This window comes from Dermochelys coriacea, chromosome 2, assembly GCF_009764565.3.
Source record: "Dermochelys coriacea isolate rDerCor1 chromosome 2, rDerCor1.pri.v4, whole genome shotgun sequence".
Lineage (NCBI taxonomy): Eukaryota > Metazoa > Chordata > Testudines > Dermochelyidae > Dermochelys > Dermochelys coriacea.
In genome coordinates, this window is record NC_050069.1 from 50,939,115 (window position 1) to 50,963,871 (window position 24,757).

Sequence of the window (24,757 nt, forward strand, 5' to 3'; positions counted from 1 at the left end):
TGTATAGTGTACGTTTATTCTTCTATAGGTTTCAGAGTAGCAGCCGTGTTAGTCTGTATTCGCAAAAAGAAAAGGAGTACTTGTGGCACCTTAGAGACTAACAAATTTATTAGAGCATAAGCTTTCGTGAGCTACAGCTCACTTAATGCATCCGATGAAGTGAGCTGTAGCTCACGAAAGCTTATGCTCTAATAAATTTGTTAGTCTCTAAGGTGCCACAAGTACTCCTTTTCTTTATTCTTCTATAGTATTCATTGCTAGTAGCAAAACTCATATTAACGGGGGTAGGGGAAATGACCAGTTGGGTGGTTACAGGTTCAGAAATATAAACTTCTGCCAGCAATCCAGTTAGCAGGTAAAAAATACCCAAACCTGTCACTCTGAACAAAATTGGAAAGGTCGAGATGATGCTTCGCTATCCTGTCTTATGGGGACCAGTGTGTTTTTGCGTGTCTATGTAGTAAAGGAGAAGTGTCACTGCTTCCAACCTGTAGGGAAACATTTATTAAATGGGTCAGAGAACACATATTTCAAGCATGACTGTTGGCTATAAAGGGAATAGTTTCATTCTGTAATAAACACAAGTGTGATGTTCACAGAAATAACACTGTCAGGTTTGCCCTTTAGAACATTGATCCAGGGTTAGTAAATATTGGGTAAGAGGACAGTACAACTTGCTGCAAGCACAAACCATGCACATTATGTTATTGGATTGCAGTGAAAACAAAACAACAATAATAAAGCAAGCTTGATAACCTCATAATACCAAATATTTTTCACAATAATACAGAACCTCCAAACAATCTGCACTGTTGCCCATAAGGAAAAACTCATTTTGATAATCTAAATATTTGCCTGCTAGTCCCAACTGATTTGTAAGCAACAGCATTAATGTGGTAGGAATGGTAATGCAAAGATTTTGAGAGCTCTTGTTCTTCCTTTGATATTCCAAGCATCTCTGTTGCTGTCCCCGAACAAGAAAATTACATAATTACTTCTGCAAAGAGACTTGTCATAATCCAATGTTCAGTGCAGACCTCTTTTTTCGTTGGACTATAAAATCTGAAATGCTAAATGCTATAGAAGATAGCCAAAGAAATAAACAATGCATTTTTAAGCAAAAAATGTTTCATGCTTACAGTGTCTTAGGCTTTTAAAATGGGTCTTTTGGGATTATAAATTGTAAATATGAGTACAAGAGAATACCATCTTCCTACAGACTCACGGCTACTTGTTCATTTACCTAAGTCACCCAAGGTCTGAAAGTGTTTTGTCTCTTATCAAGAACAGGAGTACTTGTGGCAACTTAGAGACTAACAAATTTATTAGAGCATAAGCTTTCGTGAGCTACTGCTCACTTCAGCGGATGCACAGAATGGAACATATATATATACATATATATAGGGCTTTGTTGCAATGATAGGTTCCTTGGTTAGTGTTTTTGTTGTGTGGTTGCTGGTGAGTATTTGCTTCATATTTATTCAAGTGACACCATCATAGGACCTAATCACATTAGCCACGTCATCAGGGGCTCATTCACCTGCACATCTACCAATGTGATATATGCCATCATGTGCCATGAATGCCCCCCTGCCATGTACATTGGCCAAACCGCACTGTCTCTGCGCAAAAGAATAAATGGACACAAATCTGACATCAGGAATCATAACATTCAAAAACCAGTTGGAGAACACTTCAACCTCTCTGGCCACTCAGTAAAAGATCTAAGGGTGGCAATTTTGCAACAGAAAAGCTTCAAAAACAGACTCCAAGGAGAAACTGCTGAGCTTGAATTAATATGCAAACTAGATACCATTAACTTGGGTTTGAATAGAGACTGGGAGTGCCTGGGTGATTACACATATTGAATGTAAAAAGAAAAGGAGTACTTGTGGCACCTTAGAGACTAACAAATTTATTAGAGCATAAGCTTTCGTGAGCTACAGCTCACTTCATCGGATGCAGTGAGCTGTAGCTCACGAAAGCTTATGCTCTAATAAATTTGTTAGTCTCTAAGGTGCCACAAGTACTCCTTTTCTTTTTGCGAATACAGACTAACACGGCTGCTACTATGAAACCTGACATATTGAATGTATTTCCTTAAGTTAAGTATCCTCACACCTTCTTGTCAACTGTCTAAATGGGCCATCTTGATTATCACTACAAAAGTTTTTTTCTCCTGCTGATAATAGCTCATCTTAACTAATTAGCCTCTCACAGTTTTTATGGTAACTTCTAACTTATCTGTATGTGTGTATATATATCTATATATACATATCTTACTATATGTCCCATTCTACGCATCCGATGAAGTGAGCTGTAGCTCATGAAAGCTTATGCTCTGATAAATTTGTTAGTCTCTAAGGTGCCACAAGTACTCCTTTTCTTTTTGCGGATATAGACTAACACGGCTGCTACTCTGAAACTTGTCGCTTATCAGTGTTTCTTACAATCCGCACTGCTCAACTCTTAAACATCTGTTTTCACTGTTGGGTTTTTTTTTTTTTCAGAATTCTCAGCCTGACAAGGCCCAAATATTATGCAGTGATGAGTGACCTTGCCATTGTAGAAGAGATAAAAAAGGAGAGAGACACATAAAAAGGGAAAACAGCAGAGGAAGAAGCTTGAAATAATGTGGGGTGAATTCGTTTATCTCACATTCTTCTCATGATTTAACAATTTGCACTAAGAAAAGCTGAGGCAAAGCATAGCAGGTCTCTGTGGGACACAGGCAGTCGAGAAAGTGGGGGTGAAAAGCTAAGGTGTGTAAAACAGAAGTTAGGTTTCCCACCCACTTTTTCCTTTTTTAAAGGGAAGTTATGGATCTAACCTTTCCACTTACCCCACTCCATCACAGGACCCCGGTAAATGAAGAACTGGAGACTGAAGTGAAGATTATTTCTCATACTGACTTAGAGGGACAGGGATGTGTTAAAACACATGGGAGTGAAGAAAATCCACATTTACATGTAATAGAAAAATGTATTGGTAAATCCATCTAGGAAAGTTTTCATTTTGGCAAATTTACTCATATGTGTGGATATTTGGGTGAGGGCCGAAGCTGGTTCAGTTTTGTAACGTTAAGAAGAACCCCTAGTTATGGAACCTGGTCCTTGTTGCTGTCAACACCACCTTACAGAAGGGTTACAATAATTTCCGAGGAAGTGAGCTGTAGCTCACGAAAGCTTATGCTCAAATAAATTTGTTAGTCTCTAAGGTGCCACAAGTACTCCTTTTCTTTTTGCGAATACAGACTAACAGGCTGCTACTCTGAAACCTTTAATTACACAGATTACTTCAAACTATTCTATAGCTTGCAAGACTATCCACTTGAAATAGTAACTGTCATGATACTTCTGTGTGCCTATACAGTGCTTTCCATCCAATGATCTTCAAACACTTTACAAACATTGGTGATTAAATCTCACAGTACACCCTGTGTAGGTTCTTATATTGCACCCATCTCCATGGTGGACAACCACCTAAGTACTGGCCATATTCATTTAATGCGATGAAGCCTCCAGTACTGACTCCATATTAGTAAGTATGTTGCCATCCATTATATATTTCCTCTCTCTTCCATACCACATGCATGTACACACACAGGAGATTTAGCTAGTTTGGATAAGGTTCAATACACCTCTGGACTTTTTCATGCTTGTACAAACAGAACTAAATATTAAATTCCTTTGAGGTTTACTCACCACTAATTTAGAATATCATACCAAATTGGCAAGGCAGATGCATTGTTCAGATTGCCCAAATTACCAGGCTGCAACTTTATTACAGAAGAATATGGCTCTCAAATTACTGGATATACATCTCTGAATAACTTGTAAAATTATCTAATGCTTAGCTCAGTCAAGCCTGGTAGCTGATTTTCTAACAAATAAAAGGGTTGATCCAGAGAAGTGCTGGATCCCACTGACCAGTACCTTCCAAAAGGCATGCAAGTACCCACAATATTGTGTTCATCGTTAAAGATTCCTATAAGTGAGCAGGATCAATCTCTGCATATGGAATTGTAGTATCAGTGAGTACAGAGAAATAACTATGCAACTATACAAATAACCCCCAAACTATTAATTTGCTGCAATGGTTCAATCTGGAAACATATAATGACTAACTTTATTCAAGTGACTAGTCTCAGTACAGGCAATGTGAATACTCACTGGAATAAAATTACTCATGTGAGTAAAGGTTTGCAGGATCAGGTCTCAACTCTCTAAAATAACCATAGTAAAAGTGGCACATAAAGACGTTTGCTACCTTTGTATAGTTTAGGTTTGAATAAAATTCCATAAAAGCGCATAATTTAACATTAAAGCTACGATAGAAAATTGAAAGAATTGCTGTTTTTTTCCATAGGCTATCAAAAAAGCAATTTAAAATTGAATAAAAAAGGGAGGTATTATCTGAACTGTAGGTGTTGTGAAAATTGTGCAGTGAAAATTAAAATACTAGTTTGTGCTGCAGCCATAAATTACTAAACTAATTATCTAGTAGCAGGCATAACTGAATCATTCAAAGAGGTAATTAGCAATCAGACATAATGAGTACTGCTACTATTTCTTGTCATACTGTATTTAGCTTCTGTGCAGCCTAGAGGAACTGAATGATTTCCTATTCTTCTTGGAGGGCATTACTGCTATATTGAGTGCATCAGCCCATATTATTACTCCCAGTAGTTTAATTCTTCACTGGACTGCACACTTCTGATTTCTCCTGTCAAAGTTTCCCCAGATCTCCTGGGCCCTTTTAAACAGACATCTTCTTAACAATCTTCTTTCAGTGTAAAAGTAAACTGCAGCATAATCAAATTACATAGCCCTTTTATTAATTTTATTGTATTTCTGGCCATTAACATATGCTGTATGTTATAGACAGTTTATGCTTTTGTTAACACTTTTGATATTATATACACTGTGAAAATTTGTGCTTGCTATACCTCACTACCAGGGATCCTAGTTTTCCGTGATAAAAAAAAACAAAATTCTCTGTGAAAAATAAAAAATAAAAATCCACTTTTTTCCGCAATTAAAATTTAATTTTGAACTTCCGTTTCCCTAACCACAGTAGGAAGGCCCGCCACTCGGGGCTGACAGGCTGAGTTCCCACTGTCCAGTCACAGTTTGGTTAATAAGAAGAGCCGGATAATGGAGGCTCGGATAAACATGGTTCTACTGTGTATGTATGGGTTTTTGTTTTTTTGCAAAATGTAAAACCAAAGATTCTCTGTTAACAGGCAAATTCTGCATTTTTCCATGGTAAGCAGACTTCTAAGATCCCTCCTCACTACAGCATTTAGATGTAGAGGAGTTACACCATTTACACTGAGCTCTTAGTAATGTGCAAAACCGAAACTCTTTGTTGCTCAGGTGCAACTCAGATAAAAATGCAGGGTCAGATTCTTCTGAAGAGCTCAGCATCCAACAGCTGCCACTGAAAATGGGCGTGGCACACTTTTGAAAATTTGGCTTCTAGGATTTGGGTTATTGGTTTCACAGGTCACCATTCTGGTCTGTTTTAATACAGGCTTGTGATAAAAGCAAATCTATTCTCCACTACCACTTTTCTTAAAGATTGCTGTGATTTCTGATTACTGATGATCACCGTACTCTTCATTCTGTTCTATATTCCTTATTTTTATCATGGAGTTCAACAAAATATATATTTTTCAAGGGCCAGGTATCATGAATACCTTTGTACTTTTGTGATGAAATGCAAGAAGTAATCAAATCTTATGCTCCAGGCCAAAAAATGATCACGTACAAGGATCAGGAAGACTATCGACAAAAGCAGAATTCCTCATTTGAGGGAGCAATGTAATGATCCAGTATAAAAAGAATCCTATGCTTTCATTTCATAATAAATAAACTGAGTCATTATAATGTCAATAATGCTGAATGACAAGGTGGATGAGATAATACCTTTTATTTTTCATCTTTATCTAGTTAGGGGAAAATTCTATCCCATTCTCAGTGGCTGCAAACAGGGCTCTGAATGTTTACCTTTATGGACAAAGTTTTAAGTTTCAGAGTAGCAGCCGTGTTAGTCTGTATTCGCAAAAAGAAAAGGAGTACTTGTGGCACCTTAGAGACTAACAAATTTATTAGAGCATAAGCTTTCGTGAGCTACAGCTCACTTCATCGGATGCATTTGGTGGAAAAAACAGAGGAGAGATTTATATACACACACACAGAGAACATGAAACAATGGGTTTATCATACACACTGTAAGGAGAGTGATCACTTAAGATAAGCCATCACCAACAGCAGGGGGGGGAAGGAGGAAAACCTTTCATGGTGACAAGGCTAATTCCAGCAGTTAACAAGAATATCAGAGGAACAGTGGGGGGTGGGATGGGAGGGAGAAATACATGGGGAAATAGTTTTACTTTGTGTAATGACTCATCCATTCCCAGTCTCTATTCAAGCCTAAGTTAATTGTATCCAGTTTGCAAATTAATTCCAATTCAGCAGTCTCTCGTTGGAGTCTGTTTTTGAAGCTTTTTTGTTGAAGTATAGCCACTCTTAGGTCTGTGATCAAGTGACCAGAGAGATTGAACAGTATCCCCGATACTGTCACGGCTAACCTGGTGGCAGAACTTTGTGACTTTGTCCTGACCCATAACTATTTCACATTTGGTGACAATGTATACCTTCAAATCAGCGGCACTGCGATGGGTACCCGCATGGCCCCACAGTATGCCAACATTTTTATGGCTGACTTGGAACAACGCTTCCTCAGCTCTCGTCCCCTAATGCCCCTACTCTACTTGCGCTACATTGATGACATCTTCATCATCTGGACCCATGGAAAAGAAGCTCTTGAGGAATTCCACCATGATTTCAACAATTTCCATCCCACCATCAACCTCAGCCTGGACCAGTCCACACAAGAGATCCACTTCCTGGACACTACGGTGCTAATAAGCGATGGTCACATAACCACCACCCTATATCGGAAACCTACTGACCGCTATTCCTACCTACATGCCTCTAGCTTTCATCCAGATCATACCACTCGATCCATTGTCTACAGCCAAGCGCTACGATATAACCGCATTTGCTCCAACCCCTCAGACAGAGACAAACACCTACAAGATCTCTATCATGCATTCCTACAACTACAATACCCACCTGCTGAAGTGAAGAAACAGATTGACAGAGCCAGAAGAGTACCCAGAAGTCACCTACTACAGGACAGGCCCAACAAAGAAAACAACAGAACGCCACTAGCCATCACCTTCAGCCCCCAACTAAAACCTCTCCAACGCATCATCAAGGATCTACAACCTATCCTGAAGGACGACCCATCACTCTCACAGATCTTGGGAGACAGACCAGTCCTTGCTTACAGACAGCCCCCCAATCTGAAGCAAATACTCACCAGCAACCACACACCACACAACAGAACCACTAACCCAGGAACCTATCCTTGCAACAAAGCCCGTTGCCAACTCTGTCCACATATCTATTCAGGGGATACCATCATAGGGCCTAATCACATCAGCCACACTATCAGAGGCTCGTTCACCTGCGCATCTACCAATGTGATATATGCCATCATGTGCCAGCAATGCCCCTCTGCCATGTACATTGGCCAAACTGGACAGTCTCTATGTAAAAGAATGAATGGACACAAATCAGACGTCAAGAATTATAACATTCAAAAACCAGTTGGAGAACACTTCAATCTCTCTGGTCACTCGATCACAGACCTAAGAGTGGCTATACTTCAACAAAAAAGCTTCAAAAACAGACTCCAACGAGAGACTGCTGAATTGGAATTAATTTGCAAACTGGATACAATTAACTTAGGCTTGAATAGAGACTGGGAATGGATGAGTCATTACACAAAGTAAAACTATTTCCCCATGGTATTTCTCCCTCCCACCCCACCCCCCACTGTTCCTCTGATATTCTTGTTAACTGCTGGAATTAGCCTACCTGCTTGTCACCATGAAAGGTTTTCCTCCTTCCCCCCCCTGCTGTTGGTGATGGCTTATCTTAAGTGATCACTCTCCTTACAGTGTGTATGATAAACCCATTGTTTCATGTTCTCTGTGTGTGTGTATATAAATCTCTCCTCTGTTTTTTCCACCAAATGCATCCGATGAAGTGAGCTGTAGCTCACGAAAGCTTATGCTCTAATAAATTTGTTAGTCTCTAAGGTGCCACAAGTACTCCTTTTCTTTTTGCAAAGTTTTAAGTGACACTGACCTCTTTCCTTTTTAAAAAAGGATAGGGAGTTGAGCTAATGCTAAACTACTGAGATGGAGCAGTATCTTGCAGAAATATGACACCACACAGTAGTGGTACAAAGATTGTCAATACGGATGGTCTCTCCCAAAAAGAGGTCTAAATAACATATAGCATGACCACATGGGCATTATGGAAAGAATAAAGGCTGTGTGAAATTGCATGAGCAGATGCCATGGAATGTTAAACTGGTTGCATGCTGATAGGAAAGAAATTGGCAAGGGAGTTGGCAGGGTGTGGGGAAAGGGACAAGGGAAAATGCAAGTATGTTGGATCATATTAAAGAAGTTCTGTATTAAAATCAGAAATGAGTTTAATTCCCCATAGTTTAAATTCCAGGGTATTACTAATTAAGAGATCTCTTGGTTTTTGGTACTGTTTCTCTCCCTCTATGTGTGAAACTTGCAAGCTGCTAATTGTGTTAGTACATTCTAAGACAGAGTCTGTTCTCAAAAAGAAAAGGAGTAGTTGTGGCACCTTAGAGACCAACAAATTTATTTGAGCATAAGCTTTCGTGAGCTACAGCTCACTTCATCGGATGCATATTTGTTAGTCTCTAAGGTGCCACAAGTACTCCTTTTCTTTTTGCGAATACAGACTAACACGGCTGCTACTCTGAAATTTGTTCTCAAAGCAATTCTTTGTAACAACAACTACTCACACAGAGAGAGAATCAAAGCAATACTCTGTAACAATAGAAACAGCACCCAGAGACTCCCCGCCCTTTTGTTGTATTCATCTCGCTTTGTTAACAATTGTGATTAAAATAGAGATAGAGGATGTATGTGGATGGATGCTTGGTGTGGATAATAACTGAATGATCAGGGAGGTGCCAGCCTAAGAATCCAGTGTCCATCGTCTGAAGAAGGTGTCAAATGGAAATAACCAGAGGACCCCCGGAGGGCAGACTGGAATCCACCCAACAGCCTCAAGAATGGGAGAACCAAAGAACAAGATAACATCTGGCAGCATGGAGCCATCAGGAATGTGCCATCTGCTGATTGATTCAGCAACAGCATGATGAAGAAATTCCCATAGACTGGCATAGGAAGAAATTCCTATCAAAATGGACTCTAGAAAGTGAGAACTTTGGGGTCTGATTCTGCAAACCAACTTCCAGGAGCATCAGATGTGCATCTGACAAGGCCCTGCTCCCTCCTCATGTCCAGGCCACCTGGCCAGTGGCTTGGCATGAGCAACTCTAAGGCTGGCAACTATGATAACAACCTTGCAGAACCTGTGTGTGTGTGTGTGTGTGTGTGTGTGTGAGAGAGAGAGAGAGAATGAATGTGTGAATAAATATGAGATTGAATGGAATGTTATAGCTATAACTAACTGCTTACTATGATTCTTTCTGAATTCACAATAAATGTGGTATTTTGCCTTTTCCCCTTTGATAAGAACCTGCTGGTTTTTATTTTATTGGTATAACAGTATGCAGGTCTACTAAACATTCCCCCTGCGGAATGAAGACATTCCAGCACATAGATTAGTTACCTGGCTTTGTGAAGGAGCAAGGGTCAGGATTTGAAATGTAATTTGTCCCATTGTCTCAGAAACAGATTAACATAATTTAGCACCAAATTAGCATGCATGGTTGACCAAATAACACTGACTGACATACCTGGGCTAATGACTTTCAAATGAAAAAATGTGAGATGGAATTTAAGCTTCACATCTTTATTTCTCAGATAATATTCAACTGCTCATAGTGGTCTCTTTCTGGGCATATTAGCATACTAGCCAGTGACAATTAATGTAAAGAACAGAGTTCAAATGTGAGACGATGCTGTTTCATCACTTTTCAGGGGCTACTCATAGTCCCTTCATTTATGTGTTATTCGTAGGTTATACTTCAAAGAAAAGAGACCCAACACTATCTAGCTGTGAGCATAACATAAGAATGGCCATATTGGGCCCAGTATCCTGTCTTCTGGCGGTGGCCAATGCCAGATGCTTCAGAAGGAATGAACAGAACAGGACAATTATCAAGTAATTCATCCCCTGACATACAAGCCCAGCAGCTGAGAGTCAGAGGCTTAGGGAAACCCAGAGCATGCGGTTGCATCACTAACCATCCTGGCTAATAGCCATTAGTGTATATATCCTCCATGAACTTATCTAATTCTTTTTTGAACCCAGTTATACTTTTGGCCTTCACAACATCCCCTGACAATGAATTCCACAGGTTGACTGTGCATTAGGTGAAGAAGTACTTCCTTTTATTTCTTTTAAACATGCTTCCTATCAATCTCATCAGATGACCCCTTGTTCTTGTGTTATAAATAACACTTCCCTATCCACTTCCTCCACATCATTCATGGCTTTATAGACTTCTACCTTTCCCTCGCTTTAGTTGTCTTTTTTTTGCTGAACAATCCCAGTCTTTTTAATCTCTCCATATACGAAAGCTGTTCCATACCCTTCATCGTTTTCGTTGTCCTTCTCTGTACCTTTTCCAATTCTAACATATCTTTTTTGAGATGGAGCGACCAGAATTGAACGCAGTATTCAAGATGTGGCCATACCATGGATTTATACAGTGGTGTCATGTTATTTTCTGTCTTATCATCTATCACTTTCCTAACGGTTCCTAACACTGTTCGCTTTTCTGACTGCCACTGCACATTGAGCAGATGTTTTCAGAGAACTGTCCACGATGACCCCAAGCTCTCTTTCTTGAGTGGTAACAGCTAATTCAGACCCCATCATTTTTTGTATGTGTGGTTGGGATTACGATTTACAGTAAACATTACCATGTATCAGCATTGAATTTTGCTGCCCAGTCACCATTTTGCTAATTTTGCTGCCCAGTCACCTAGTTTTGTGAGATCCCTTTGTAACTCCCAGGACAGATCCCTGGGGCACCTGCCTATTTACCTTTCTCCACTGTGAAAACTGATCATTTATTCCTTCCCTTTGTTTCATATCTTTTAACCAGTTACTGATCCATGAGAGGACCTTCCCTCTTTTGAGCATATAGTTGGTCTATATTACAAGAGTTCTTATTGTCATTTTCCTCCTCCTCCCTACCTCCTCCTTTCACTTGTTGCTCTAATGCCAGTTACATCGTGTTTTAAGGTAGGTCCTCATCTTGAAAGTTACTCCCCAGAAGCTCCTGTATCTCTGTAGTACCAGGGCTTTAGACTATACATTCTTTGGCATAGGAATTGTGTCATTCTATGCTTATACAGCACCTAGCACAATGTGGCCCTGATATTGATTAGAGTCTCAAGGGCTAATGTAAAACAATAACAAATTATAAATATATTTAGAGATTCTGAAGAGATTACTACTTATCTTCCTGGCTGATCAATCACATTCTATGGATTTTACAAAGCGGTTAGATTTAATAGTTGGTTTAAATGGATTCTCATTAGGGACTGAACACTGTCTCACTTGGAATTCCAATCATTTTCTTTAGCATCCTCAACAAGGGTACCAATATGTAGTTTTCAGCAAATTAATGAGATGACACTTCATTTGTCTATAAGAGGTTGCATTAGTAAATTATACCTTTGGCTTTATATTTAACCTTACACAGTACTACTACCATAAGTGCCACCTTCATTTAGAATAATATTTTGATTCATTGTGATAAATGCCATGCAGTTCTTTAGTGGGCAGTAAGAGTCTGATTTTAAATCTAACATGTCTTCTGATGATTGAATTTTCCCAAACATCCAAATCCTGCATAATCATATGAAAGAACATTAACAAGGTAGAGTTAGTAATTGGTGGATTAAAGATGGATTTATTTCTAAATATGATATTCCTCTTATACTCATTATCCACATTGATACTACACTGATAATACATTGTATTAGCAGCTGGTTTCTTAGTGTCCAGAATATTTGCAAAGAAAAGCTTCAAATTAAGTTTTTGATTACACTTGTAACACTTTACAGGACATTTTGCTGGATTTTCTAGATATCTAAAAAAGTCAAGCCTTTATTCATAACTGCAATTTCATCTTTAGATGATTCTCCCATGGAAGATTTATAGCATTCATCCTTGATGTTAAATGGTCATGATGCAGTATCTTCTTTCAAGGAATATGAAACTCCCTGCTTTCCTCTTCCTTCACCCCCACCATTGCATTTTCCTTTTGTTGTGATAAAGGGAATTAAAACATGTTGGTTCTTAAGAAGCACATACAAGACTTGGGGTTAAAGCTTTTCTCCTTTAATCTCCTGAAGATCTCTTGAATCTCCTAATAAAAAAAAATCCTTCCAGAGATTCCAATCCTGCAGCCATCTCTCTGGTAAGCAGTATCCCTGAAGTCTATGAGACTCTTTACATAAGGGCAATTCATGTAAGTAAATCTTGCAAAACTGGGCCTTGTATAAGTGGAAGAAGAGGGTTGCCTTTAATTTACGCCAGCCATATATTTCTCGGTCTAAGCAGTCAATGATTTCTTGTCTTTGTTATTTCTATACTTTTTGACACTTAATCTATTAATTTTATACTTAATGGCTGTATGTTTCCACATTCAGTGTCTAATGATTGAGGCTTTGTATTTGGTCACTTTCTACCTGTTGTATTTTTATATTTTGGTCTATTCAACACAGAACCCATCAATCGTTTATTTAGCATGCTTTTCCATACATGATTTTTTTCCCATGTCAAATGCTTGTGGCTTTCGTGGCCTGAAGCTGCTTTGGAATTTGTTTCTCCCTGCAATACTCAGACCTTTTTTTGGGTGGTAGCTCCTATGAAGCACTAGGCACTTTCTAGATACTTAAGAAGGAACAGTCCCTACCTGAAAGAGTTCAAATCTATATCCACACAGATGGACAGACACTGATAGGGGAGGGAAGGAGATGTTATATATTGGCCTTATATATATATCAACAGGATTCACTAATAAGCAGCATGACAAAAGCAGATTTTTAAGAGAGACTTCACAATTTTGCCAGTCTTATCTAGCACAAAATTGTTCAGCAAATATTCCAGAATATTAAACATGTAATGTGTTCTAGTTCTGGTAGCCATTACATGATTTCAGTGGAGTTTTATGGGGGGTGTAAGACAAGACCATATGCTGCGGCCAACCAGAGGCCTGCCTGGCCCCAGGTGCAAGTTACCGCAGCTTCAGGGCTACTCTAATTTATACACACTGCTTTCCCTGGCTCCCTGTTAACCCTGGGAAGCACAGAATTGTTTCAGTATGCACCCTGAACACACCTCCAGCAGTCCCCTTGCTGAATGCTGGGAACCAAGACACCGTACAGCTATTACACCAGCTCTACCCAAGCCAGAGAAGGTCTCTGCAGAGGAATATTCTGAGGGGACCATTTCCACCCACTTCAAGGCAGTAATGAATGCATAAGTGTTTGAGGGGATCACACTTGATGATACCTAAACAAAGCATCTTACATACTCAGCTTCTTGGACAGTTATGCATGACATGATCATTTGCCAAAAATCTTCCACCTCAAGCCATCATCATTGGTCCAACATTGGTCATCAGCTGCTGTAACCAAAGAGTCTGGTAAACTGTAACACCTGTGCTAATATTAGGGTGACCAGAGGGCAAGTGAGAAAAATCAGGACAGGGGTTGGGGGGTAATAGGTGCCTATATAAGAAAAAGCCCCCCAAAATCGCGACTCTCCCTATAAAATCAGGACATATGGTCACCTTAGCTAATATTCAGGGCAGTCACTATATGCGCCCTTGACTAGAGTTGGTTCAAAGCTGGAAATTCTGTTCCTTGGGAAATCCCAAATTTCTGGAAATAAACTCTTCTATTTTGTGGGGGAAAATAGAAATTTAGAAATGTCCCAGGGAAGAGAAAAAATGTTTCAAAATAATCAAAATGTCCAACCTCCCAGCTCAACTGGAGCTCCTAGGGTTCCCAGCAGCCTGCCAGGTGAGCAGGCCGGAAACCAAGCAAGATTCAGATAGAACCCTCCTGAGTTTCATTGGAAATTTTCTGAAACCAATACATTTCTGTGAAATATCTCTATTTCAACAAACTGGCATTTTCTGATGAAAACCTGTTTTGTCAGAAAATCCCTGACACTCTACCCCTGAGCAATTTTTTTCCAAACGTATCTGTTTGGGATCCAATTGTGTGTTGCCAACTGAGCTGCTGCTTAGGGAAGCTTTAGTATATGTATGCTACTTTACTTCTGTTAATTTGTACCATTTTCTTTTGATGTAATGATGATTAACTGTTTCCTCCCCTAACCCCTTGTACTTCCAACTTTTGGACTGAGCACAATTTCTAAAATATACAGCATAAATATTAACATAAAATCAGTGGTACTGTGGTTCCTAATTCTCACTGAGAATTTCTAACTCTGAGATCTTTCTTCAATCCACTTTACCAGGCTGCATATCTGTGATATTAGGCTCATCCTCCATAGCATCGGAATAATTATTTTCACTGTAGGTTTCTTGATATGGTATAAAAGTATGTATACTCCCTTTCCCTTCAATGATTTTTCATGCCTCTTGTGATTAGTACATCTACAACACAAATACTCATTGCAGGTGTGACAGAAATATTGCAGATACGTAATAAGGTTCTAGTGCTGTATGGATTTCTATATACTAATATATGAATACTGAGATGCAATCATGGTATGAACACCATATATAAACAGTTCAGTGAGGGGAAGTTATTATATATTGGATTATTAGACTTTCTTGCATTAGTATATTGATCAAACACATATTGGGGTTAGTGGAATGTCTATTAGACACGTACAATGCTTGAAGTCAATGGTAAACAGTATGGGAAGGCAACACAATGGCTTTCAACATAACAACTACTACCTAGGTACACACTAGAAAGACAATGGGGACCCACAGTTAGCTTCAAAGATCCTGTAACTTGTGACACAGATATGCCCTGGCAGATATAATATATCTGTATCCAATCATCATCTTGATATTTCACCAAAGGTGGGGAGTGACATGTTTGGTCTCTACCAAAAGCTAAAAACTAGCTGGTTATCACAGCTATTGCAAGATGTTTGTCAAGGAAACATTTTTAGAGTTATGCAGCATGTGGAATATTGGTTTTAAAAATTGGTGGAGTTGACACAGGTCACCAGAGGTTGGGTGGATCTCAAGAGCTGGCACAAGCATCACTGAAATCAATCAACATCCATTGGCTCAGCCCAACCCTGTGTACACAACCTGGTGCAGATGCAGACTTGAATATTAACAACAACAAAAGGTCTGAGACTGTATAAGAGCAGAAAAGATGACACAAATGTTATCCATTACAGAAGCAACATTCTATCAATAGAAGTGTCTTGTGAAAAGTGTGTTCCAGCCCTCTGGACTGGACAAGTACTATAAGGACTGACCAGTGGGTGAGAAATACCGTTTTAGTCAGGAAAGTATCTTGTTGGTAAGTATAGACTTTAGAATGTGTTTTATATTTTTCTTTTACCCATAACCTCATGTTTCCAAATCCTTGTACTTGCTTTTATGTGAATCTTTAAGTGAAGTTGTGTTAAATAAACTTCAATTTGGTTGTACTATAGGCATGTCTAAATGCTTTGTTCTATGGAGATGTTGAACTGAGGTAAAGCCAGTAACCTGGGATGCACTGCTTCAACAGAGGTGTATGTTGTGGGTGTCCAGAAGAGAAGGGCCTGGGAACTTGAGTGCCTGCAGAGCTGGAAGGATTTATCCCAGTAGGCACAGACAAGGCTGTCTCACACTGTAAGCAAGTGGTAGTGATTTATCCTGGACACGACAGGTAACCTTGAAGAGAATTACACTTGTCTCTGACACTGTAAACCTTGTTTTGCCAGGATGTGAACTAGAGATCAAAAGAAGACTAAAGAGTTAAAAAGCCCCTCTGAGGGGGCTGCGAACAGCTGTCCAGGCAGACAGGCTGGCTTAGACAAGCCCTGGGGAGGAGTCTAAAGGAAATGGGCCTTACAGATCCAAGGAATGGTAAGCCTTAGGGAAGAACGAGATATGAATGCAGTATTCTTTACTGCTTTTAAGATGTGTTTTCTCTGACATGCTTTTGTTCTAAATAAATAGTTTGTTCGCTAATTATCACTGTCATTGCCCCACAGGGGACAGAACTTCAGGGTCTGAGCCCAACTCAGGCCTGTAGAGGTGATCACGGTGAAAACCTAGCACCTGGTCTGAGAGTGTGAGAAACACCTGTTTCCACTGCAAGAAAGAGATGACACCCTGAGGCGCAGAGGGAGTGTGCTCAGAGGGTATGTCCACACAACCTACAGCAGCGAGCCTTTCAGCCTGGGTTGACAGACTTGGGCTAGTGTGGCTTGCCCTAGCGCTCTAAAAATAGCTGTGTAAATAGTGCCTTGAAGTTGCAGCTTAGGCTGGAGCTCAGGTTCTGAATTCCAGGCCTCTCCGGAAGCTTCAGAGCTTGAGCCAGAAGATCTGCACAGCTATATTTAGAGTGGTAGCATGAGCCCCCTTAGCCCAAGCCTGTCAATTTGGACTGCAAGGCTTGCTTCCGTGGGCTGTGTAGACATACCCAGAGAGCCAGGAGATGTGAGAGGTGCATTTAGCCCAGTAACTCTTATACCCTTTACAATCTTCAACATACACTTACACAGGCTCCCTCATTTTACTTAACTCCAATCACAATATCTCTACATCAGGAAATACTAATCAAAAACTTAAGTATCCCAACATAGCCCTACCTCCATTATGCAGCTCCCCCAATCTCCCACCTCTTCATAATTGCATCTTTTTAAAGTGCCACACATTGCACAGCAACGTATTCTAGGAATATCTGCCAAGGTCATGGAAACTAATGGCCCAAACCATGTGTAGCAGGCAAGCATAGCAGAAATAAGTGTGAAGAAATGTTGGATTTTCCTAAGTTTGCGCTTACCACTTTGTATACATTTATTTAAAATTGCCATAACCTCTACCCAAACTTTGAATTGCCTTTTTTCCCCAAAACTCACGTAAGTTTGAACTCTATATCCTCTCCTTAGGTTTAATTTTCTGCGCTTCTTGGTTCTGGCCAGGCCTGGAAGTTTCATGAGAAAACTTGAGATTTCTATTCCAAAAGTTCTCTGTTCTTCATATCAAGTTTTGGATGCTCATTTGCATCTAACCCACTGAACCTCCAGAGCTCTAAAGGTTCACCCATTTTCATTTTTACCCACTTCAAAGTCCTTTAAATACTCTGAGTATGGGCAACCTGTACTCCTACTGCCCTGGGAGCAATACTAGGAAGGCACAGACAGCCTGTGAAACACATTTGCGGCTGAACTCCCTTTTTCTGGTTGGAGAATACAGAGCTGTCAGTCCTTTACAAGATGCAACATACCTCTGCTTCCTGAATCCAGCCAGATCTGCTTTCTGGCATATGTTGGTGACCAAAAAAAAAGGAGAAGAAATGAAACCATAACATCACCCACTCCCCAACCAACAGTGGGTGGGTGGAGCACTGTTGGGACAAAACCTAGTTTTCCTCTACCCATGAACAGACTCAAGTCCAGAAAGATCCTACATAGCAGCAAAAGGAAGTGGAGGAAGGGGCTTCACTTCCATGAATGTGCCCTGGAGCTATGCAGGCGAATAAGAACCAGTTGTCAAATTTTTTGAAAGAAAAATGTTTTTAAAGAAAAAAATTGACAAAATGCTGTCTTTTAAAGCTAAAATTATTGCAAAAAATGTTCATTTTGCTTAACTTTTTTGTTTTTCGAATACAATTTCCAAATATGCCTTGCAAAATTCCCTAAATATTTTGAGGAAAATATTTGCCATTAGTAATTTTCTGAATCTAGCCCTGGGTCTGTTACTGGTATATGTCATGTCTAGTTAATAATAAAGCATAATGAAACAGACAATGAAACATAAATGTACTTTAAAAACAAAACAAAACACATGTGACTGCTTGCTAAAAGCATCTGAAATCCTAAAGTCCTTCTGCAAGTTACTCTTCTCTTAGTTATACCACTGTAACTGAAAGCACAATTCCTCCCTCTCTTTTTAAATTTATAGTTGCAATGATAAACACATAAAGCCAAACTATGTCCTCAGGTGCATTCATGCATCTGGCATCCTGTGCCAGTATTTGAGCACAGAATTTGCCCCTTATAAATAAATGAAGGACTTTTCATAATCTGTGAACATGGGACCAATTCAGACTTGGTGTAAGGGGGGAATAATTCTACTGAAGACAATTCTACTGCTGCTCCTTCATACACTAGATTCAAATCTTGCTCATTAAAGGACCAAGGCTAAACATGTATCCATAGTGTATGCAAACAGCAAAGACAAAGTACCTGATTTTCTCAAATTCTCTAGAAAAATCAGTGCCATTTTAACATAACCACCTCAGGAGGGAGAAAATAATTGCATTTGTATTGTCATACTGTACTGTTGTGTATTTCTATGAGCCTTTGCAGAGGTACAAAGGTGAAAACTAGATCTGTGATATCTCAACAGCTGAACATTAGTGCTGATCATTGTTCTCTATGTGATGCTTATTTTGTAAGCACTGAAACAGCGTGTTACAACGCATTCCTTCACCAATTCCTTTCTGTATGATTTGCTTTTGAATGATTTAAGCAGCCTATTCTCAAAAAGAAATACCAAGAAATCCAATTACTACTACACTAGCATGCTTTTGAATCCCTAACAGTAGAGTACAATAAACTGTATGCTAAGAGTCTGAAGATTCTATAACTTTTTCATTCAAGCATGGATTTCCCTATATATTATGGCATTGTGAGCATGCCCCCTTTTAGGCCAGTGTTAAAATAAATCAGCTGTTGCTGCTTACTCCAATAATATTTGCATTAGCAATAGATTCACACACACTCAAATAAATAATAAGAAACCTCTATGTTTAATTTTAAGTGCTAAGGCAAGAAAGACCAATTTGACTTGTAGAACTTCTACCGTAATTCTGTAATTTACAGAAGACAACTATGCAAAATTGTAAGCTTCTCTATGAGTAGGTTAAATTTGAATTACTACGTTAGATGAATGATTTCTCCACTGTTTTGCACCTTATGTATTCATTTACACATGTGCATAGTGGATAGAAGACATTATCATTATCTTGTTTGGTAACATTTTATATTCACTTTGTACTGTACTATACAAGGTGCCATACAACCTAATCAGACTCATAACATATACACTGTAATGTCACTTTATCATAGACACATTACTGTATCCACTTTAGAACCTATCTGAATCTAACCCTAAATTATAGCAGTATTTTCACACTAAATGTTCAGATTGAAGCACTGTTTGAGAGATTACTAAATGTTCAAAGGGTGTCAATGTTTGCATGCAATTCATTTGCCCAGGCGGGTATTTGCATTGATAAAATAAAATAGTTCTGTGTGCAATTAGCTAGTTTGTCCACTAAAGAAGTTGTGTATGTATGTAAACAGGTACGTACACTTATTGTGAACACACACAAAAACGGGCCTTGAAATGTAGGCCTTCTCTATCTTCTGACTTCGGAATGTCTTTTGACATGTCATGATGGCATTTGTAGCGTGTGCTCTTTGTTTTTAAATTGACATAGTTTGAAGTTTTTTAAAATAGAAATCCAGTATTTAGATCCATAAGGTATACAAGGTCAGGTGTTTATAGGATTCTTTGTAGGTTTCCTATGGGACTAAATATACATGAAGACAACCTCTGTGTAAACTCAAAAGCTTGTCTCTTTCACCCACAGAAATTGGTCCAACAACAGATATTACCTCATCCACCTTGTCTCTTTAATACCCTGGGACCAACATGGCTACAACACCACAAGGAAACATACCATGGGTATTTTGCAGAGTTTGCAGTGCAAGCACACACGCTTAGCCTAATTTTGCCAAGTATCTCAGTACTGAATACATATTTATAAAATTATTATTCTTTATTATTTATATTATAGTAGTTCCTGGGGCCCACCAAACTAGAAAAATGCTGGCTTCAAGTTTTCATTATATCATTCTGTCTGTTTTTCAATATACTTTGTAAAGCAAGAATGAATTCCAGTTAAATTCTGACTCACTGGGAAGGTTGGGTTGTAAATGGGGCAGAGCATACTTCAAAAGTAAGAATCCTCTTAGTTCTAAAACTAAAGATAAAGGGTGAAATCCTGGCTCTATTGAAGTCAATAAGAGTTTTTCCATTGCCTTCTTTAGTGCCTGCATTTCATGCAAGGCTTCCTACAAGATAGGAAAAAGAAAAGGAATACTTGTGGCACCTTAGAGACTAAAATTTATTTGAGCATAAGCTTTCATGAGCTACAGCTCACTTCATCAGATACATTTGGTGGAAAATACAGTGGGGAGATTTATATACACACACAGAGTTCTCTCCCCACTGTATTTTCCACCAAATGCATCCGATGAAGTGAGCTGTAGCTCATGAAAGCTTATGCTCAAATAAATTTGTTAGTCTCTAAGGTGCCACAAGTACTCCTTTTCTTTTTGCGAATACAGATTAACACGGCTGCTACTCTGAAACCTACAAGATAGGGAGGGAGAAGCCAGAAGCAACATCAGAATAGTCTTAAAAAAGTTCTGAGCCATAGAAATTCTGCAAGTCTCATATTCCAACAATGCCTAAGTAATTACATGATGGACCATGACTAACATTGATACACTGGCGATATATTTGTCATGCTTCTGCACTGCTGTCTTTCATCAGCCATCTGAGATTCGGGGCCCCCTTGGAGCCAGCTGGCAGAGGGCACGGGTGGTGTGGGGGTGGGAATGCATAGGGTTTTACAGTGATCCCCTGGGTCAGATATATGCATAATAGTTCAGCAAAGGGTGGCACTTGAGGTCTCTACTGAGAGCCCATAATCTTTGCACATGTACAGAGAATATTTAAGAAGTTATGAATCTATACTGAAAATTATGTTCTTAAGGTTTTGGAGTAAAGTCAGGTCACCAGAAGGTGACATGCCTCAGATGCATTCCTTCCAGGAAGGAGGTAACAGATACATACCTCCCTGTCACCAGTTATGTATTTTAGGTGTCACAATGTATGTATATTTGCCTCGTGAGCAGAGGGAGGGAGGGGCTAAATAAGAAATAGGAAAATCTACCAGAAAGAAAATCTACAGGAATAAACAAACAGCAGGGGATGTCCTGTTTATGAATAAATACAAAGGATTGTTCCACTATATCTTGGGGGACAAAGAAACACACTGAATCCTTCACGTGGGAGACAAGTTGAGAGCATACTTGTCTCATGAAAGGAGGATCACACCCAGCCTGGCTATAAAGCACTATGAGGATTTGAGGGAAGCAATACTCCACAAGATATTAAAGTAGTTTGTAACTTAAATCTAGGCTCTAGAATGCATGGTAGGATTTTGCAACCATTTGTTTCCAATACTCCTACTTGCTACTTTTTGAATCTTTATGCATCGTTAAATAAACTTTTATTAGATGTGTCCATAGTGAAATCAAAGTGCTGTCTATTAAGGAGAACAGTGATCTGAGGTGGAACTGGTAAGCTGGTGCACTGGATAAAGGCTGGACACTCCAGGGCAACGCTCAGCAGGCTCATGGGTTGGAGTGTAGCTGACACACAAGCCTTCCTCATGCTTAGAGCGGGTGGTAACGAGGTAACTCTGGACACCCCCATCCACTTCCACAGGATCTGTGATTTATACTATATTACATTTGGTGGTTTGGGAAAATGTAAAGGCTCTTAAACAAACTTAAGTATACCCACTGTCCCTCTTGAGAAGCACCTCTCCATATTGCTTCCCTGGTTCCCAGTACCATTTGCACAGGCAAACTAGTTCCAGAAATGCCAATAGGACTTTCAGCAGAGGGTTGGACTAGATGACCTCCTGGGGTCCCTTCCAACCCTGATATTCTATGATCCTATGATTCTATAATCAAGACACAAGATGCACAGGGTAACAGCCTTCCTGATAAGGACAACAATCTCTTCTTATATCTCGTATAGAATAGAAAATACTTTTCTATTTGGAGTATTGATCACTCATGTGATATTTGACGTTTTTCTTCAAGCCCCAGCTCCTGGAGACAAGCAGTTGTGAAAATCTCAGTTTTCATTTAAAAATAGCCCTCCTGGTTGCAGTGACCAAAGTGTACCATGAAGGCTCAGAAAGCAGAATTAAAAAAAAAAAAAAGAACTTCACATTTATGGGATTTGGGGCCAACAACAAACACACCCCTACTAGCTGTTGAGATATAAACATGTGTCTAAAAAGGTCAATATAGCACAAATCATCCTTTGACTCTTCTCAGAGAATGGGTAGCTGAGATCAAAGACAAGCTGAAGGTAACTGTAAAATACTTCAGAGTAGCAGCTGTGTTAGTCTGTATTCACAAAAAGAAAAGGAGTACTTGTGGCACATTAGCGACTAACAAATTTATTTGAGCATGAGCTTTCGTGAGCTACAGCTCACTTCATCGGATGCATTCGATGACATGAGCTGTAGCTCACGAAAGCTTATGCTCAAATAAATTTGTTAGTCTCCAAGGTACCACTCCTTTTCTTTTTGTAAAATACTTATGAATAGAAAATAAAATACCTTTATGGATCTCAAATGTGTCAGGTTGGGAAGAAAGTGAAAATTAGCAAACCTTCTCTCTCCACCTCCCCCACCAAGAGACCATATTGCAAGCCCCCCACTGCTAAGGTGAAAAGCATTCAGGTCACTTTCCCTAGCCCAAGGAGAAAAAAAGTTCATATTCAACACTTTGCCTCCCACAAGCCCTGGGGATGTTACATCTCCCTCTCCAGATGTTTGAAATCTGCAGTGCTGCTTATGTTTGAAGGTTGCATAAGCCATAACAAATGACTGTTACTGTAGAGCTAGTGTTCATCTATGTGGGTTTTTTATTGTAGCTTCAGCTTAACCTTCCAGAAAGTTGATCTATTAGGTTCAATAACTCAAAGAAAGTTGATGTATTAAACTCAATTAGCTGGATCTTACAGTGCTTTTGGAGGCAAGATTCCCAAATGGCATGAATAAGAGTATAGCCTACAAAGGAATTGAAGGACTAGATATAGTAACTGCATGTGTTTCAATAGCTGATGTTACAGAATCAGGAATAGCATGAGTTACTATAGGGCTACATAAAAAAAATAGCTTGAAAATAGGTATTGAAAATTTAACATTACAGAATTTTCAAAGTTACAGTTCAAGCTGTCAAAAGGGTTTATAGTATTGCCAGTGTCAAGAGATGAAAAATCATGAGTTCAGCCCCATACAATCATAAGTTTATTTTTTTAAAAACTAAGTTTTTAGTCAGTCTTTTGACTTTTCAACTATCCTTGATTCCTCTTCCAGTGTGTGACACTTCCAGATAAAAAAATCAATCTAAAGTACACAAATATGTATGCCTCTCCTTGGCTGGTGAGATGGAAACTTCACTTACCCTCTCCTCACCCCTAAGATAGGGAAACTGCCATTTATTTCCCATTACTGTCTTGACCCAGCAGCAGCACTTCTTTGCCTGGGACCACTACCTCCCCAATTCTCCATTTCCCAGCCTCCTGCTGCCCCAGGATCCTTTCTTTGCTATAGAGCCATTCATGAAGGCAGTGCAGGTCTGCTTCCTTAGACCCCAGGCTCTCACAGAGCTCTGCCCACATGCATAGGCCTGAAGACCATGGGATCAGAGTAGCTTCTTGCATCATCACAATGGCTCCTTCTGCAGACACCAAAAATCCCATGATACACTATTAGTTTGTGACAGTTGGCAACATTGCTTTCCTCTGGCTGCTTGGAGAGGACTTTCCCCAACCCCAAACTAAGGAAGCTGTCATTGTATCCTCCATCTCCCACCTCCAACACTGTCCTCTCCACCCCATCAGACTCCTGCACCCCCCAGCCTCCCTCCTGATTGCACATCTCCTTGCATCAAACAACCCCTTGCACCCCTTAAATCTGACATCTGCTCCTCCTCATTCTCTCCATCCACCCTTCTCAGTGTCTCTGCTGCTGCTCACAGACCCTGTGTCCAGTCCAGCCCCCTGAAACATTGAATGGCAGCCATTTTGCCTGAAGGCAGGGCTTCAATTTCACTGAAAACAGTGGGAGGCGGCTGCCAACTTTATTAAAGACAGCCTCACTTCTACATGCAGATAGATTATAGGGAAATTGCAGCCATCTTCTTGCTTCAGTCCGATTGACAGTAATATGAAATGATGGCCATTTTGAGTAAGGGAAAATTCAAAAATTGACACCTTTCATCAGGATTTCATAGGATATGTAAAAAAACCCACCCGCAAATTGATATAATCATGATAAAAAAAAACAAAAGTTAGCAACACTGGTTTTAATATATTTATAACTTCCTAGAAAACTAGTTTTTTCTAATGAATTTTTCCATTTTTGGTCTCTAAGTCAATTCCGCTTGTTTGAATCAGGTGGGGTAAAATTTTTGCATATCTCTTTTTCTCAATTTAAAGGAAGTGTTCTAACCAAAATTTTATTCATGTATTATTTCAAACAAAGTCTTCTAAAAATGGCTGAAAATTTACTTGTAGCCTCAAAATGTCTCTAAATATCAGATATGTT

The 24,757-nt window shown here is 39.4% G+C and overlaps 1 protein-coding gene across 10 annotated transcripts in view; it reads right to left on the minus strand.

Moving 5' to 3' along the window:
* The window catches only part of RALYL (RALY RNA binding protein like), a 629,175-nt gene that overhangs the window by 410,122 nt on the left and 194,296 nt on the right, over nucleotides 1-24,757 (minus strand). The window lies entirely within an intron of this gene.